Below are 18,426 nucleotides of genomic sequence, written 5' to 3'. Positions count from 1 at the left end.
CTGGCAATATGGAACCTTTGCAATGTAATGACAAGAGAACTCTTGCACTGTAATGACAACAGGTGTTCACTCAGGTGTTCCTGTCCAGAAACTGGCACCTGGCATCTGTAGAACACCTGAGCTCTGCACACACCCACACACCTCTGCCCATCCTTCCTCCAGGCTTTGGAATTGTTTCCAAGAGCGACTGGAGCTGGCAGAACCCAGGGGCAGGTTCTCAGCACAACCATCAGCAGAGAGCTGCTGACATCAGTGGAAACAGCCTTGACACACAGCAGGATCCTTGTATTGTTCAGGGACACCCTAGAATGGAAACCCCCCTAGCAGGACTCCTGGCCCGCCAAACACATTCAGGGGAGAAGAGATGCTTGAAGAATTACAGCTTTCAGCAGTAATTGGTGTGTGCAGAATAAATTCCCATTAAAACCAGGTGCTTTTAAAGGAGCTGCTTGTCACTTTAGTGCCTTGTAATACTTGAACCTCAAGTCCTGGGGTCCTGTGCCTGGTTCCCAAGGTAAACACATGTGATTTATTCCAGAAAGGCATCTGCAGCACAAGAATTCATGACATACATCCCTGATGGGCAGCAGCCAACTTCTCAGATGTGCCAAGTTGCCAGAATTTTATTAAAAGCTGTTAAGAGTCAGAGAGAAGGTGCAGAGAAAAGCACCCTCCTTCCTAAAGCCAGGTGGCTTAGGCTGCACTCACGCTGCTTCCCGAATGGATGAGGCAAGCTGGAGTCAGAGGTTCCTTCCAGCAACAGCTCAGTCCCCCTGGATGTGTCTCTGTAAGCTGCACAAATATTCTGGGCAGGGGGAGGGAAAGAGAAAAGAGTGAAACCTATTCAATTACATCAAGATCACTTCTGGCCCTAGTAAAATCATTTATGGAGTGAGGGAAGCCAGAGAGGTTTGGGCTGGAGCCATGTGCAGTTATTTGGGATATACAGAACTGGTTTCTATGGATTTTATTCATAGGTCACGCGATTGTATACGAGGATGTGAGATCTGAATCTCTCAGGAGGGGTCCCTGGTTGGGGTTTCTATTGCCTTTATAGGCAATGGCTCAAACTTTCTTGCAGCAGTAACTCCTTAAAAACTTGAGGGGAATGGGGCTGGTTTTAGCATCCAGCCCATTTTTTTTTCTCTCCCCCACCAAAATCTTGCATTTACTTTGTTCCTCTTCCTCTCCATAACACATTTACTAAATGGGGAAACAAGGAAATAATCAGAGAAATATTCTTACTTACTTTTTCCGTTGTCTGCATGAATTTTCTCTCTTTCCCACCAGTCTGAGGGATATCTGGTACACAACTCAGCTCCCACTTCCATCTGTTTTTCAGCCTCTCCTTGGCCCTTTTTAGGGGTAATTTTGCTTCTATGCCATTGTTGGCTCCTTCCACATAGAGAGTCGAGCCCAAAGGAACTTGGACACACAAAAGAGATTTGGGACAGTGGGTGTAGATCAGAACAGCCCAGAGCCTTCTCTACCTTCCCAGGGAACTGCCCAGGGAGCCCTGAGCTTTTCTGGAAAGCAATCTGTGACTCGGGAACAGTCTTTGGTCTTAACTATGGCTCAGTTTGACTTTATTGCCCCAAAGAGGCAAACCCAAATCAAGTTATTAGAGCAATTCCTGCACATCCCAGCTGTGTGGAGAAAGCTGGGCCCTGCAGAAGGTACCCTGCTGCAGCAAGATAGCACCATCTTCACCAGCATTCCAGCTGATGAAACCTTATCCCAGAATCAAAGGGTTTCACCCCTGTTTCTCATCATCTCCTGATTTTTTATTTTTTTTTTTTTTTTTTTGTGTCAGCCCTAGGTAGGACAGCTCACACCCATTTTTCCAGAAGGTAGGAGAACCTCAGCTGGAGGACAGAGGTCGCACTTCCTTCTGGAAAGCACAGCTGGGGATCCCACCAGGTGTCTCAGTAGGGCTGATATGACCTGTGGGAGCACGGGAAACTGCACCTGGACCGAGCGGGGCTGAGGGATGGGGCATCATCCGGGCTGGGAGTCAGACCGGGGATCGGAACCGCCCCAGGGGCTGGAGCAGCCCCGAGGGTCGGAGCTGCCCCGTGTCTCAGAGCTCACCTCGACTCTCAGCGGGGCCAATCCCACCTGCAGGGCCAGGTGAGCACCACCGGCACCGAGCGGGGCTGCGGGACGGGATAACCGGGCTGCGAACCCGCCCGGGGGCCGCAACTGCACCGCGAATCGGAGCCAACGAGAGGTGCGGAGCTCCGCGGGGCTCAGAACTGCCCCTGGGTTCGGAACCACGTCGGGTTTCGGAGCCACCGCGGGGATCGGGGTTGCACCCGGGTGTCGGAGCTGCCCTGGGGATCGGAGTTGCCCCCGGGTTTGAAGCTGCCCCGGGGCTCTGAGCGGCCGCAGGCTCGGAGTTGCCCCGGATTTGGAGCTGCCGCGGATGTCGGAGCCCCGAGTGTCGCCCCCCAGCGGCGGGGCAGGGCCCGGCCCTGCTCGCTCCCTCGGTCGGTGCCTGGCGGGGCCGGTCCGCCCCCGTGCCCGTGCCCGTCCCATTGGCCGCGGCGGCTCCGCGCGTCACCGCTTCCTCCCGCTTTTGTGCGCCGCCCCAGCCGAGCGGAGCCGAGCCGAGCGGAGCCGCGCCAGCCGCTGGGACCCGACGTGGTGACACCAGCCCCGGGTGGCCGCGCATGTCCCTCCGCGGGTGACCCCGGTAAGTCCGTCCGTCCGTCCTCACCCCCTCTTTCCGCGGGTGCTGGCTCCGAGCCTCCGTGAATAGTTTCGTTCTTTTATTTATTTTACTGTCTGCAGCGGCGACCGAGAGTTTTGCAGCCGGGTCTGGCTTCCGTGGGTTTTTCTTCCTTCCTTTCTGGTCTAGCCAAGTGGGAGTTTGTCCCTGCGGCCGTGTTTGGGGAGCCGTGGGGGGGTTCCCAAGGGTGCTCCCCAGCGCGGGTGGCCGTGTCCGTGGGTGCGGAGCGGATTGAAGGGCTGCCCTTCCCCGGGGCTCCCCGCACACCCCCGCCTTGTGCTGCTGCTCTCGGGTCGCTCTTGTCCCCAGGTTGTCGCCTGGGTGCCTGTCCCAGCTGCAGCTGCTGACAGCGAGCGCCGGGATCAGACTCCAAACCCGTTTTGGGATGCACTGGCGTGTGGAGCCAGCGGTTTCGGGATGCGGTTACTTGGGTGCCGGCTCCCTGGAAAGCATCCAGGGAGGTGCGGGGGTTCTTGGCCGTCCCTCCTCTCCTGCAGATCTCTCCCTGCACCGTCTGTCCGGAGCGGTGAGGATGGGATGAGCGCGGGGAGGAAGGCTGCCCGGACCCGCGTGGTGCGAGCGGCCGGCGGAGCTGGGAGAGCTGGATTTCGGGGAAAGCTGGATTTCGGGGAGAGCTGGTTTCCACCCGGACGGAGCGAGCGGCTGCCGGGGGGCTGTGCCACGAGCCGGGATGATGCTCAGGAAGGGTTTGTGCTGCCGGCACCGAACCCCTGCCCTGCGCGGCTGTGCCGGAGGACGGAGCAGAGCTGGGAGCCGGGGACCAGCCGGGCAGGTCCTGCACAGTGGCCAAGCACGGATCTTGCTGGCCCTGATACAGCCCGGAGAGAGGCTTCTCCCTCGGCTGCTGCCTTTATTCTCTTCTTCAATTCCTGTTTTATAATCCAGTCGTTTTTGGGAGTGGACCTGCTCCTAGTTCGGGGAAGGGTCTTGCATGTGTTGCTGGTGCATGAACCAAAACCACCTAGCTCACTTGGGATTTGTGCAGGGCTTAAGTGATCCAGGCATTTCTAGGGTCAAGCTATTTCACTTCTTGGTGAGAGTGAGTGGTTGGGGGGAATTTCTTTCTGTGACACCTTCTGGATTTATTTGCAGTCTGGTATGTGCAGTTTGACGTAGCTCCATGCAGGATTTGTGCATGGAGTGCAGCTCTGGGAAGCAGCTCCTCAGGTGTGCATTAGATCAGTTGCATTTGGGGCTTTGCTCTGCCTGTGTCAGATGGTCCAATTTCCAGAACCCCTAACTTGACATTAATTATAAGCAGGGAATCAAGGTTTCCTAGGGCTCCTGCTGATTAGGGCAAACCTCCACAGCTGGGCACAGCCTTTGCCCTTGGAAGGCTGTGCAGCTTGTAAAAGCTCCTCTGTTGAGGCAGGACGTGAGGCTGGATGGGCTGCCAGCCTGGTGGGATGTGGATGTAAAGAACCTTTTATACCTTCCTCGTGTGAACGCGTTTTTGGTGCCGCAATTTTTTTCCACGGCTCCTTAATCTCCACCAGGAACCTGCAGCTCTGCCATGTCAACGTGTGCTGATGGGCAATGCATTTATATTTTTGGAGGCTCTCAGAGCCTGTGAGGGAAGTGTTCTCACACAGAGAGAGATGTGGTCTGGATTTTCACCCAGACGAAGCGACTCCGGCGTGAAAATCCAGCGGCTGTGGCGGCCAGAGGAGCGGCTCCGTCCCGTCCGGAACGTTCCTGCTGCTCCCTGATACTTCGGGATTTTTCTCCTGCAGCTTGGACTGGATTCTCTGAGAATTTTCCCGTTGGGAAGATGCCTGGTGAGGCTGCCATGGTGTGTCTGGCTCCCTGGCAGAGCCGTGGGATGCAGTGTGCTGCTGCACATGGAGAGTGATGTGCTCCCAGATGGACGTGGGAACGAGCGCGAGGGCTGGCAGCATCCTCTGCTCTGCTGGATCTGGCCCTGCTGTCGGGGACCTGCTGGTCGAGCCTGGAGGGAAGTGAGTCAGGCTTTGCTGTAAGAAGGGATATCTTTTATTAGACTGCTCGGGGAAGGCAGGCTGGCTTTGGAGTGCACGTAGAAGAAAAGAGGCAGTGATTGCTTGGAGTCTGCCTTGGCTCTCCAGACTGAAGGAATCATCTGAAAGAAAATTAAGAAAAAGATTCAACTCCAGTTTAAGCTGTGCAGTTCATCTGGCCTAAGGAAGCACATTTCATCCCTCTGCAAATCTCTGGACTCCTTAGATCCTGAGATGGCATGCATGTCCCTGTCCTGTGCTGCACCTGCCAGCCCTTCACAGGAGGTGGCCGAGCATTTTCCAGCCTGGCTCCCACAGGGATGGTGCTCACTGATGCCTGGCAGTGGCAGGAGGATGCTGGGCTCAGTCCCTTCCACTCCCCTCTTTGCACAGAGCACAGGCCAAGCACAGTGTGCACAGCAATGTGCAGAATGTCAGCTCTGCACTGAGGAGATGGAAAATGCAGTGTGGAGCCATAACAAGTGGAATATGAATTTAAACATTTTTATTTTTATTTCCCCAGACAGGGGGGGAAGGTTATAGATGGCTCACTGATACTGAACCTGGCAGGTTCACCCTCAATCCCCAGGATTTTTTTAGATATTTCATCTCCACAAGGAGAAATGGGTGACCAGATGTTTTTGGTGAGTCCCTCCAAGGAGTAGGTCCCCTTTCCCTCAGGCCAGGGCAGTTCAGCATTTCTTTCTGGCACCTTTTCTGCCTTTGCTGAGTGCAGTGTGAGATGCAGGGGTGGTGAATGTCATCTCAGTTGTGCCTGAACCACGCTGTCTCTGCAGGCTGGCCCCTATCCCATGTGGCATGAGTCGTCATCTGATGTGGTCAGTGCTGTGGTGAGCATCAGACAGGCAAGATAAGGGGTTTTCTGTCTGTGAAGGTGCAGGTGAGCATGCAGGAGTGTGGATATGGGGGCATTTTTCTTTGTTTTCTGTCTGTCCCTGCAGTTCTGATCTGCTCTAGCCAAGTAATTTTCCTGTTAGTCACTAAAATGCTGCTGGTGCCCAAATCCCAAGGGTGGTCAGGCATTGGCACAGGCTGCCCAGGGAAGTGGTGGAATCACCATCCCTGGAAGTGTTCAAAAACAGTGTGGATGTGGCACTTGGGGACGTGGTTTAGAGGTGGATTTGGCAGTGCTGAGTTAATGACTGGACTCAGTGATGTCAGAGGTCTTTTCCTGCCTTAACAATTCTATCATCCAACCAGTCTGTCTCAGTTCATCTTTAATGACACAAATTAAAAGCTAAGATCTCCTTTAAAAACCAATGCCTTGCTCTTCAAAGGCCCTGGGGAGCTGTTCCCTGCAGCAGACCTGTTGCATGGAGCACAGGAAGAATACTCTAGAGGGGCTGCAGACAGGGGGTACCTGGCTCCCTGCTTTGTTTTGGCAGTGGGGATTTGTGCCAGGATCTTCCCCTGGAGCCACAGGGCTTGGATAGTGGAAGAAGCAGCATCAGCCTGGCCCGTGATGGGGACCCTTGCAGCTCTCATCCCTGTCTCTGTGACCAGGGATGGGGACAGGGATTGCATGTCATCGCTGTGTCTGGTCTCAGGTGCCAGCTCCTGTTCCCAGGGCACCTGGAATGTCTGTGAAGGGAGCCCAGAGGGTTTGACCTGGGCTTTCTTAGAGGTCAAAAGTGAAAGATACACCTGTACCCTCTAGAAGAGGGGGTTCAGCTCCCACATGCCTTCCCCAAACACCTTTTTTTAATATAAATGTTAGCGGAGGTGAAGTGGCTCAGACTTAATGAGAATCTGTGGCTGGTTCTGCTCTCCTGAGTCAAATCCCAGGCTGGCCACCATTTTATGCAGAACTAATCATCACTTCTGCAAGAACCTGTGTGATTTTATCCTCTGCACTCTGGGGAGTGCAGCCCAGGCAGAGAAGGAGCTGTAGGAGCAGTGAGCAGGGTGGAGCTGAGCCAGGAGCTGCCCGGGCCAAAGTCCGGCTGGCACAGCGCGCCGTGCCCGGCGGCTCCAGCGGATCCTGGAAGGAGCTGGCCCGGCTCCTGCGTGGGCTGCTGTGCAAACACCCGTGCTCAGGCCAGCTCCTGGGGGCTGGGAGGGTGGCTCAAGCCTTCAGGTGGAGATTAAACACCAAATTGCTTGGAAAAAACCAGCCCTGGGTGGGTGGGTTGGAGGTGCTCCGCAATACTCTTGCATGGCCAAGTGACAGAAAGTCATCTGATTGATAGCTGGGTGATTCACATGGAGAAAAAGACTTTGTACTGTTGCTTTGGGAAAGTAATTTGTGAGATAAGAAGCCTTTGTGATGGAGGTAGGAACGCCTTGAATCCATCAGTGCTCTGTGGCCCCTGCAATGCTTTGAGTGCTCCTGTTTTGTTATGGTTATGTTTGTCTTGTCCACCTGCAAGTGTGCCCTGCACAGTGGCTTTCAGGTGCTCCCAAATCCCCAAGGAAATAGTGAAAACATTGCAGATGACTGTCCTTAGCACAGATATTGTGTGTAAAAGTGAACCCTGTGCTGAACTGGTGCAGAGGGTCAGAGGAAGATGCTGCTGCTTTGGCACATCTGATGAGGTCTGTCCTTGTTGAGGTCTGTCCTTGTCCTGCCGTCCTGAAAGTGGTCAGGACTGGATGGTCACTGTAAATCCCTTTCAGCTGAACTGTTGCATTCCATGGATGTGCATGGAAGTCCCTTGTGATGGGCATGGTGGATTGCTCAGATTGCTCAGTGCTTTTGTGCTGCAAACTCTTGTTTTTGGGGCTTTTAATATTACAGAGCTGTAGGCTGTAGTTCTCCTCATAAATAAGCAAGGATAGAAACATGATGAGTGGTATTTCCCTTTTAGAGCAGAAGTCAAATCATCACAGTCTAGTTGTGAACTGGAAATAGTGCAGTGCCATCCATGGTAAATAAGAGCCCAGAAAAATTTAGCAGATCCTTAATTCTTCACAGTGAGCTGTCTGCACCTTTTACTGTGCAAGGTGGCAACAGGGGTGCTCTATCCCAAACCATGAGGATTCTGCAGGAGGGTGGTGGACACAGGGTGATGGGCACATCTGGCTCTCACCAGCTCTTATAACAGTGATATCTTGCCCAGATACAAACTTAAGAGTTGGGGCATCCCCTGCATGGGGCAGTGATTGATGAGGAAGGGTTGTTTGAGGAGAAGGTGTAAGGGTGAGATTTGTTATCACAGGCAGAACAGGTGAAAATGCACACAGAGAAACTCTCTCTCAAATACTCTCTTCCTTTCTCCTCTCAGCCTCTCTCCTCTTCCTCTCAGTCAGTGCCTGGGGAGTGGCCTGGGGGAATTGTCCCTCTTTTGCAGGGTCAGTACAGTATCATTGCAGAGGGCAGCTGGTAACGCTGTTATCTACAGCTGCCTGATGCAGATGGGGGCTGGTGATAGTGTTAGCCACAGAGGGGTGATAACCCTGGAATCACCATGCTGTGGGAGTGTGTGGCTGGAGGGAGGTGTGGGAGCTGGGTCTGTGGGACAGAGGGGTTTGGGAGTGTGCAAGTGATGAATAACCAGTACCTGAAATCAGAGATTTGGGGTTCCTTTTGTTGAGATTGACCTGTGTATTGGTGTAGTGTAGCATTCTTCAATTAACAGAGCAGGCTGGGCCAAGCTCCTGGAGAGCTTTCCTTGCTGGTGGAAAGTGTTCATACTGCACCGTCAAAGCCTTCTGCTTGCCTTTAAGCACAGAACTGCAGCTTTGGTTTATTCTACTGGAATCCTTCTGCTGATTTCCTCTTGGAGAGTGGCTTTTGGGAAACCTCAGCGCCTCGTGGTTAATAAACCACTGCTTTGCTGCTCCTTGGTCTTAGTCCCTCTGTGCTGGTGCTAACAGAATAGCAAGAGTCATTAGAGAAATATGCAAGATATTCCAGTTATTTTTCTTTGGTTGGTGCTGGTAGCAAGTAAAAGAGATAAACAGAGCTGTGCTTAGCTTATTACATCATTGGTTTTACTGAAAGGGTCAAGGTCCGGTTCTGGATGTTGTTGCAGGATGCATTTGAGCTGCTCCTGAGCTGAGCTGTGCCAGAGGGAAAAGAATCATTTTAGTGCTCTCCCTGTGTTCCTGCTGAGTGGTGCCTTGGTGGAGATCATGGTGGGACAAATCCTGCCAGGTAATTTCTTGGCTTTGCACTGGAAAACTCTGCCCTTGGCTCCTGTTGAGGCCCAGGAGCTGCTCCTGCCCTGGCAGAGGCAGCCAAGGGAAGCCCTGCTGGCATCTGCTGGGTGTTGGGGCTGGCAGGGACCATCAGGGCTCCCTGGGTGGGGAACCACAGCACAGAGTGGGCTCTGTCCCACTCCTGTCCTGCTGGGATGGCTCCTGGGGGCTTTGCTGGCTGGATCTGCTTCTCTGGTGGCCTAGGCTGAGGTCTGCTTGCTCCTCTTGTGACATGGCTGGAAAGAAGGATTTGAGGAGCCATGCCCATTTTTGCTTATTTTTGTTTGGATTGGTGATGCTGAGACTCTCCACAGTGCCCTTCCTGAGCAACTGCAATGTCAAAGATATGCACAACACACCTGGCTGATGCTGTAGAAAAAGGGGAGAAAATGTTTGTTTAATTATTCCAATATTTGAGCAACTTCACCTCCAGCATTACAGGTGTGAATAAAATCTGGTGTGAGCCTGTAAGGGCTGAGGATGTGTTTTCAAAATTGGCTTTTGGACTCAGCACAAAAGGTGCTGAAGATTGTGACCGTCTTCATCTCTGGATTTGAATGAGCTAGTTGTGGTGTTAGTCTGTGTCCAGGAAATCCTGTGCTGGAGAGCTTCCCTTTCAAGAGCCCAGTGGGGCTGTCCCAGGGAGCTGGTGTGGTGCCTTGAGGTTTGAGGAGATGGAGCAAGGCTTCCTGTACCTGGTTCAAGTTGAGAAATTAATTTGCCTTTCAGGCCAGGTGTTGCCAGAAAGGTGCAGTTTGGTGTCTCACCCCTGTGGGAGATTCCCAGGCTGTGTGGGTTGCTGTGGGAATCACCAGGAGCTGATGAAATTGGGAAATGTTTGTGGAGGAACATGGGGTGTGTTGAGCAGGATCTCCCCTTGGTGCATGGGCATCTGACCACCTCCCTGACCTGTCTTGGGCTGGATTTCCAAAACCTTGGACAGGAGCGGCTGAAGGTCTCTGGGACATCACCGCCTTCATGGCCATGTTCAGGAGTATCTCCAGCCCAAAAAGGACTCTTGGTAATCCCTGCTTCCCTGAGTGTGGAGCCCCGGCAACACCCCAGGTCAGGACCATGGGGGATCCTGGCTGCTGAAGGCTGTGCTAAATGCTCTCATGGGACACAATTTATGTCCCATAAAAGCTCCTGCAGGGTGCCTTGCTGCAGAGCTCTGTTTTGGGGCTGTCTCTGATGTAATCTGTCAGGATAGGGGCTGCTCTTTGACTTATTGCTGCAGGTCTGCTTGGGGATGGGTGACCAGTTGCTTACCTAGCATTACCAAAGCAACGAGTTGTTGCTTTCCATGACTCATGAAAATGCACTGTGGGCTCTCTTAAGAATGGCTGAGATCATTTTTTGGCTGGCTCTGGGCATCTGGTTTCCTTAGCACATAGCGGTGGGGGTGGAGGGAGGGGGATTTCCAAACTCGTTTCTTTGTATGTGTGATCTGGTTTTCAGAGCTCGGCTCAGAAAGTACTTCATTTTAAAAAGGGGATGAAAAAAAGAAAATAAAAAGGACCTGTAACTTCCATGTCTGTTTGGTTTTTGTAGCATGTTTCATTTAGTCGTGGTTTGGTGTAAAAAGGGGAAAGGTGCTAATAATATTTCAGAGCTGTAGGCTGCGGTTCTCCTCTTAAATACGCAAGGATAGAAACATGATGAGTGGTATTTTCCTTTTAGAGCAAATCTTTCTGGGGAAGGAGAAGGAGATACAGAGGAAATTCTACAAACTAAACTGTAATTTCATTAATTTCATCTTTTTTTTTTTTTTTGGCTGTGTTTGCTCAAATAGGGGACTTTGATGATGCAGCAGAGCAGAGTCTTAGCAAGAGGTGTTTTAATGTTTGGTTAATCTGATTATTATTTTTAAAAATATTTATTTATTTATGTGTAGACCCTGGATTCACTTTCTGTGTTTTTCCTGTGTGGTTCAAAGGCAGCAGCACAGGCATCCTTGAGAACCAAGTGCAGCAAGATAAACATTAACCAGAGGAGAATCAGAGCCCTGTGACAGCTTCAGAGGGCAGGAGGTCCCCAGGTGCTCTGACACCTCTGCAGCAAGGCTGCAGCAGCCTCTGTGTAATCCTTCCCCAGCCCAGCCACTGTCTGCAGGCACCTGAGAGCAGGCAGAGAGAAGGGAGGGGAAATCCTGAGCAGGCAGAATTGTTTGCATAGGGAGATTTGTGGTGCTGTGGGTTTGGTGTGCCCATCCTTTGCAGGGCTGGCAGGAGCCACAGAGGATCGACCCTTAAAAACAATAACCTGTTGCATATTCATACACCTCATACATGATGCAAAAATTCCATTCAAACACAGGATTCTGTCTGGTCAGTGTCAGCTTCTTCCTCTGAATCCTGATGGCATCATCCTGCCCGAGCAAGGTGGGAAGAAGTTCATTTCCCCTGATAATAGGGCAAAAAATTCTTTTTCTCTGAAAGATTCAGTTGTCCTGTGGCTGCTGTCTCATTGTGAGTCCTTTCTTTAGAAAAAAGTATTCTACATAGCATAGTTTCTATTTTAACATTTTAAACCTAAATGATAGGTTTAACCTATAGTTATAACCTAAAACTATATTTAACACACTACTTAAGAGAATCAATACAGCATAACTTTCTGACACAACACCTATAATATTCATTTGAATATTTGCCAAAAGCCAATCATAAAATAGGCATTTTTCACACTTCCCAAGCCCAGCCACTGTTTGCAGGCACCTGAGAGCAGACAGAAGAGAGGGGAAATCCTGGGCAGGCAGAAGGTAATTGTTTGCATAGGGAGATTTGTGGTGCAGTGGGTTTGGTGTGCCCATCCTTTGCAGGGCTGTCAGGAGCCAGGGTTTGGTGCAGGAATCTGATATCTGTGAACCAGCCTCTAATGCTGGGCATGGTCAGTGCTGGAGCTTGGCTGGGGTTGGTTCTGCAGCCAGGGCAGGCAGAAGGGTGTCCTGGTGTGCTCAGGGCTGGAGCTGCAGATCAGTGCTGGGAACAGCAGCAGCTCCATGGCCCGGCCCTGGGCCAGGGCTGAGCAGAGCAATGTGACTGAACAGGTTTGGGCTCCTTCCCTGGGAGCTGGGCTGGGACAATGCAGGAACCCAGAGCTGTGCCAGGAGCTCTCCTTGCTCTGAGCTCCCCTTGCCAGGAGCTTTCCTTGCTGTGAAAAACACCTATCACTTGTTTTTAAAATTTTAAAAGTTTAATCGTAATAAAATGGTTATAAAAATAGGAATACAATGAGAGTAATAATAATTTGGACAATTTGGATTAGGATAATATGAGACAACAGAAACAAAGACTTACGGATGTCTGGGTGCCTTTTTCTGGGCAGCATAAGGCTGAAAAAGGACCCACGTTAACAGAGGATTAACCCTTAAAAGCAATAACCTGTTGCATATTCATACACCTCACACATGATGCATAAATTCCATTCAGACACAGGATTATGTCTGGTCAGTGTCAACTTCTTCCTCTGAATCCTGATAGCATCTTCATGGCTGAGCAAGGCAGGAAGAAGTTCATTTCTCCTGATAATGGAGCAAAAAAAATTCTCTTTCTCTGAAAGATTCAGGTGTCCTGTGGCTGCTATCTCGCTCTGAGTCCTTTAGAAAAAAAGCATCCTACATAGCATAGTTTATATTTTAACATTTTCTTATAACCTAAAACTATATTTAACACACTATTTAATAGAATTAATACAGCATAACTTTCTAACACAACATATATAATATTCATTGTAATATTTGCAAAAAGCCAATCATAAAGTATGCATTTTTCACACTTGCTCTGAGCTTCCCTTCTCTGTGCCCAGTGAGCAGGAGGAGCTGCCCTGCTTCTGTTTGTGTGAAAAGCTGACGAAAAGCAAAGCCCTGGAGCTCGGGGAATGGCAAGGGAGGGATGGAGCAGGGAGCTGATGGAGCCACCCCAGGGCTGGCTCGGGGCTGCTGCCAGCCCAAGCACCCTGTGCCAGGAGCTGCTGTGAGCCCCACAGCTGCTCAGGCCCCTCGTGTTCTCCTCCACCTCTGAATTTCTCTGCATCTTTGCTAGTTAGTTTGGACAGAATGGGTAAAGGCCACTGATTTAACCAGAATTGTAGTCTTTACCCTCTTTTTTCCATAGATATTTAATGTATTTAATTATTTATATGCATGTATTTAATGTGTGGCCTAGTCACGGTTCTAGGTCTTAATTGTTTTGTTCCATGCAAAAATAGGAAATAACGATGACCTGAGCTCTTCTGCTCTTTGTGGTGCTCGTGAGGAGTATTTGAACACGTGGCCACAGTTTATTTTTCTGAACTGGTGGGCAGCTGCAGCCCAGGGGCCTGTAGTGCCATGGTGACACTGCCCCAGGCCCAGCAAGACCACGGGCTGAGCTCTGTGAGATCCAGCACAGCCTTTTTCAGAAGGTCAAGTGTAGCCATGATATTTTCTGAAAAATCCTTTCCTTAGGATTTTCCCTGCTGAGAGGCCTCAGGAACAAAATGTAAACAATGATTATCTGCTGCTGTGGAATGCAACAGGTGCATCTGGGATTGGTCTCATGTGGTTGTTTCTAATTAATGGCCAATCACAGTCAGCTGGCTCGGACTCTCTGAGCCACAAGCCTTTGTTATTCATTCTTTCTTTTTCTATTCTTAGCTAGGCTTCTGATGAAATCCTTCGTTATATTCTTGTAGTATAGTTTTAGTATAATATATATCATAAAATAATAAATCAGCCCTCTGAAACATGGAGTCAGATCCTCGTCTCTTCCCTCATCCATGAACCCCTGTGAACACCCTCACAGTCAAGTCCTTATTTATAGACTAATTTTTACCATCAGGTAAATTTCTACTGGGCAAGATCCATCAGCAGCTGTGAACCTGGTGGGTTTGGTGAGCAGGGAATGCCAGCAGAGGAGCTGGCATAGCTGAATTCCATGGTTTTACCCTGCTTGATGCTGGATAAAAGAAGTGGGAACAAAATTTGGAAAGATGTTCTGCTGTATTATTATTTTATTGTTTTTTAAACTGCTGTGCCTTGGTATTGTCCCCCAGTGCATAATGTTCTTTTGACTAGGAAAGCCAGTATCAGGGTACCCCAAAGGGGCTGCTTAATTTCTAGGCAGGTGTTGCTATCAAAGCTGTATTTTTTGGTCTCTAATTTACAGATGGAGATGTTGAAGGAACCCACCTCCCCCCAAAATTAAGTCATTCCCTATCATTCCTGTCTAACATTTCCAGTATATAGTAGTGGTAAAAAGGAATTTTGGGTCACATTCTTTCCTCCAAAAGAAATACAGATTTATTTCTTTTAAAGCAGATTTTTCTATTCCTCCATGTTTGAGCATTTTAGACATGACTTACACTCCTTCAGCTTTTGACATCTGCAAATACTTCTTTTTAACAAAAAAAAAAAAGGGGAAGTGTGGATTCTGATGTAATCATGTGACTCCAGGAACAAGGTTCTTATGAAAAACACAGAATCCTGTGAGAATTTGCAATGCTCAGGGTTATCCCATTGTTCAGCAGAAAATGAAGCAAAACCTTCTACTCCCAGCTGCCCCATCCCTTGGTGTCCATCTTGATGCAAGAGATATTTAGGCTGTGTGGCTTTTGGTAGGTTTTTTGTTGTTGTGGGATTTTATTTATTTGTTTGGTTTTTTTGGTTTTTGTTGGGTTTTGTTTGGTTTTGTTTCTGGGGTTTTTTTTGGGGTTTTTTCTTTTTGGTTGTTTTTTGTGGTTGGTTTTTGTGGGTCTTTTTTTCTTAATGGTGTGGGGTCTTTTTTATGGTTGATGTAGTGAAATATTTTTCTCCTTGCATGGTGAAATTCACAGATCTGTGGCTTTGAGGCTCTCAGGTGCTCTCTGGGTTGTGTCTCTTGTGGAAGCCTTGCACTCTTCAGGCATTTTAGAACCAAGACAGAGCCTTGTTGCTGTTGTGGCATGAATCAATGCCAATGGAAATTGCCATGTAAACCTAAACACCTAAAATGCATTGGAGCCTCTTCTCCCCAAACCCTTTGGTTCCTTGCATTTCCCTTTTTGAGGTGGTTGGGTTTTTTGAGCTTTTTTCTGACAGTCTCTCGCAGGAGGCTTGACCTGGATGTTTGCTGTCTGTGCTCTTGCCAACCTGCCTTTTGCAAAAGTGAATGAAATGCTTTTCCATCTTGGACAGGAGCAGGCTTGAGAGCTCAGAGCAGTGTTCTGATAGTACAAAAATGATATAAAAATGAGGTTCCTGTGGGACGGGAGTTGTGGGACTTGCTTGGGTGCCTCAGAGCTCTCTGCAGGTGAGAACCAGGCTCATGCAAGTCCCCTGTTGTCTAAGTCCCCTCGGGTAATCCGTGTTAGCTGCCTCTGGAGGTATTCAAAACCTGCCTGGACGTGCAACCTGCTCTAGGTGAGCCTCCCCCAGCACTGGGACATCTCCAGAGCTCCCTTCCCAGCAGAGCCATTCTGGGATTCTGTGAACATCTGGAAAACAAAACATCCTCAGAGGGCAGCTCTCCCACCACAGGCAGGCAGAGCCAGCGTGTTCCTCTACAACCTGGGAGATATTTATCCTGTGACTAAGCAGAAAAGAGCTGGAAAAGGTCCTGTGAGATCATCTCATCCACCTGGTGTGTATTTATTAATTGGGGAGACAGGAGGGGTTTGCTCAGGGCTCTGAGGAGCAGCAGGCACCCAACTCTGCACGCACATGACTCAACCTGCACAGTTGCAATTGTTGCTTGCAGCAATAGGATTTTGTAGTAAAAGGGCCAAAAAGCTCTTGACTTGATGTTTTTGGCATATTTGGAGCCTTCTCCTTAACTTGCTGTCAGTTTGTGCAGGCATGAGCTTGTCTTTTTATAGCATTCTAGGAATAAGCTAATTTTACTTGATATTTATGATGGAGTAGGTGGCTTGAAAACTAATAATAATAATAGGAGGGGGAAAAAATAGAAGCCTTTTGGAAAGGAGAGGTCAGCCAGCTGGACCTCTGCACAGCTGGCTCTGCTGGCCATGATCTACAGCAGAGGCTCCCAGAGGAGGTGTCAGAGAGGTGCAGGTGGAAATGCTATTGCCATGACAAACAGAGCAGTGCTGGAGTGTCAGCCCAGAGCTTGGGGACCATCAGCATTGCTTGGTTTGTCACTGCTTGGTAACCACAGCACGGTGAACGTGGGCTGGGTTTTATTTCTCATTCCCCAAATGCAGCTCGGAGCACTGGGGTTGGAATTGCTGAGTGTGGAGAGCAAAGGGGCGAATTCTGATCAGGGAGGGACTGGAGCATGTGCTCCTGTAGGGAATGGGAGCAGGAATTTCCTATCCAGGCTGCCTTCTCCTATTGAGGCTGTGCTGGTTTTTTCTCTTAGGATCACTTTGCTGGCTCCAGAGGTCAACACCAGTGTGAGATCAACAGTTAGGGTTAAGGATGAGAACTGTTCCGTGCTGCAGGTGAGCAGCCAACCTTGCTCTGCACCTGTGACATCTTTTTGCTGCTGGTGGCACTTGGTTGGGCACCAGGGGCTGTTCTGCAGATCCGTTTCCTGACACCACAGTACATTTTGTGTGGGTTTTGGAAGTGTTATGGGACATCTCTTGGCTGAGCAGTTGCTCTGTGGCAGGGGGAGAAGCTCTCCCAGATGCATGGAGGGTGTTTCATGGTACAGGCAGTGTCCCTGGCACCACTGCTCTTTCTCTTGGCTTGTCCTGTGGAAGTGACAGTATCACAGATGACGTTTTCCAGGAAAACTTCCAGCACTTGTAAAGAGCTGTGACATGGGCTTTGCCTCTCTTCCCTCCTCCACCAGCCATCTCCTAGGGAGGAGGGAGCTGGAGCAGGGCACAGTGCACACAGGGAACAAATCTCTCTTATTATTATTTAATTTAGAGAGAACTTGGCCTAAAGATGTAAAAAGGAATTGCAGGCACTGTCTGGACACCACCTCTCCTCATCAATTAGCAGCATTAAACCCTCAGCAGGGAGAATTAATTAGAAAACTGAAATCTCTCTATCATGACAGCCTTCTGGTTTGCATTGAAATGCAGCCAGAGGACTGGAAAGGCTTCTGTATTTTGTTTTGATACACAGGCATATGTTTCTTTCCATCCTGGAAATTAATTCTGTCTGTCTGTAACGGAGCCGTGGGAATCAATATTGAGCTGAGCTGTATTTCTCCAGAGCTGTCTTCTAAAAGGAGATGGCTGCTTCCCCACTGTGCCTAATAAGTGACCTGATTTTGGAGCAGCTGCTCTGCCAGTTCAGAGGTGTTGCACAGCTGCCTTGATGGCTCATGGTCTCTCAAGGGTGATGGGCTTCTCTTTTCTGAAAGTCTCCAGGTCAGACTTTCTCTGAGCTGGACAGAATGCCCACATTTGTGACTTTCCATTGCTCCACACCAGGCTGGACGTGGTAGGAGAGGAAATTACTCATCCCACTGCCTCCCCTGCAGTCTGCTCTTGGCCCTGGTGAGCTGTCATGCTCTCTGTCTTGACTTCTGCAATGCCCTCAGCTGGGTTTAGAGGCAAGACCCAGCTTTTCCTCAGTGTCATCATCCTTCCTTCCCTCCACCAGGCTTGGGGAATGAAGCAGAGTGAGTGCCCTGCACTGAGGGAGCAGCCCATTCTTGGGTGATGGCACACCTTGGGCAACCCTGCTGGAGAAGAAGCTGCAGTGTGTGCACTGCAGCAAGCAACAGGCTGTGCTCAGGCTCTGCACAACCACAGCTTTGGGAAAACTGGGTGGGGAAGGGCTGGCAGGAGAGGCAGGGCAGATCTGGGAGGCCCTGAGGGCTCTGAGCTTTGGGCAGTGTGTGCTCTGCAGGCTGTAAGGTTCTGTGAGCCCATGGCTATGTGCTCACAGTCAGGTTCCTGCTCTGTTGGTGGCTCATTTTTTACTGTGAAGGCAAGGGCACTTGAGTTCATGTGATACTGCAAGTTCAGAGGATGAGAATAAAGCCTCTGTGGAAGCTGCCCCACGTGCTTGTTTCATAACCCCATCACCACCCCACTGATGGCAGGCATGAGCCAGCAGCTCATGGGGGCTGCTCAGTCCTGGGGCTGTGCAGAAACCTTCTCCTTCTGCCCAAAATCACAGCTGGCAGCTCATGGGGGCTGCTCAGTCCTGGGCTGTGCAGAGCCTGCTCCTTCTGCCCAAAACCACAGCTGGTTTTTAATCTTTGCTTGCCCCTGAGCCCCCACTGAGCTCTGCCTTCTCCCACTGGAGATTCCTCAATCCAGAGCTGCATGGCAGAACCTCCTCCCCCAGCAACTTGTGGAGAGGAACAAATTTGCAGACACCCTGATCACACCCCAAAGCCCACCTCAGCCCCTCTGTGCCTAAATCCAAGTTTTCAAATTGGGCACTGAAGTGAACAAGTCTCAAGGATCCTCATCTCCCCAGATGAGGCTGAACCAGGATTATTCACACACACAGCCCTGCTTGTGAGGATGAAGATCTGCACCGAGAGGAGAGCGCTGTCCTGCATCATTTTCCCTTCCACAGGGCAAAATCCTGTGCTCAGAAAGTTCTCTGTGTATTTATGAATCAAGGGGAAACCCTGATGCCAGCTACAC

The 18,426-nt window shown here is 50.1% G+C and overlaps 1 protein-coding gene and 1 long non-coding RNA gene across 4 annotated transcripts in view; one reads left to right on the top strand and one right to left on the bottom strand.

The window, feature by feature from the left end:
- Nucleotides 1-436: 436 nt before the first annotated feature.
- On the bottom strand, nt 437-2,314 carry LOC135443004 (uncharacterized). The gene is made up of 3 exons (XR_010438750.1): nt 2,092-2,314; nt 1,250-1,425; nt 437-805 (listed from the first exon to the last, which is right to left on the bottom strand). It is a non-coding gene; the product is annotated as an uncharacterized LOC135443004 (long non-coding RNA).
- A 285-nt stretch (nt 2,315-2,599) lies between these two features.
- The window catches only part of LOC135443550 (mitogen-activated protein kinase kinase kinase 3-like), an 83,188-nt gene continuing 67,361 nt past the window's right edge, over nt 2,600-18,426 (top strand). For 2 of the 3 annotated variants that reach the window (XM_064703840.1, XM_064703838.1), the window contains exon 1: nt 2,600-2,695. The gene's annotated coding sequence lies outside the window, so the exon portion shown is untranslated. Of the gene's footprint in view, nt 2,696-8,781; nt 8,846-18,426 lie in introns of those variants that run through there. The other variant, XM_064703839.1, reaches the window with a different exon arrangement.

This window comes from Zonotrichia leucophrys, chromosome 2 (assembly GCF_028769735.1).
Source record: "Zonotrichia leucophrys gambelii isolate GWCS_2022_RI chromosome 2, RI_Zleu_2.0, whole genome shotgun sequence".
Taxonomy (NCBI): Eukaryota; Metazoa; Chordata; class Aves; order Passeriformes; family Passerellidae; genus Zonotrichia; species Zonotrichia leucophrys.
Note: the sequence above shows the minus strand (reverse complement) of the source record. Positions and strands in the feature narration are given on the sequence as shown.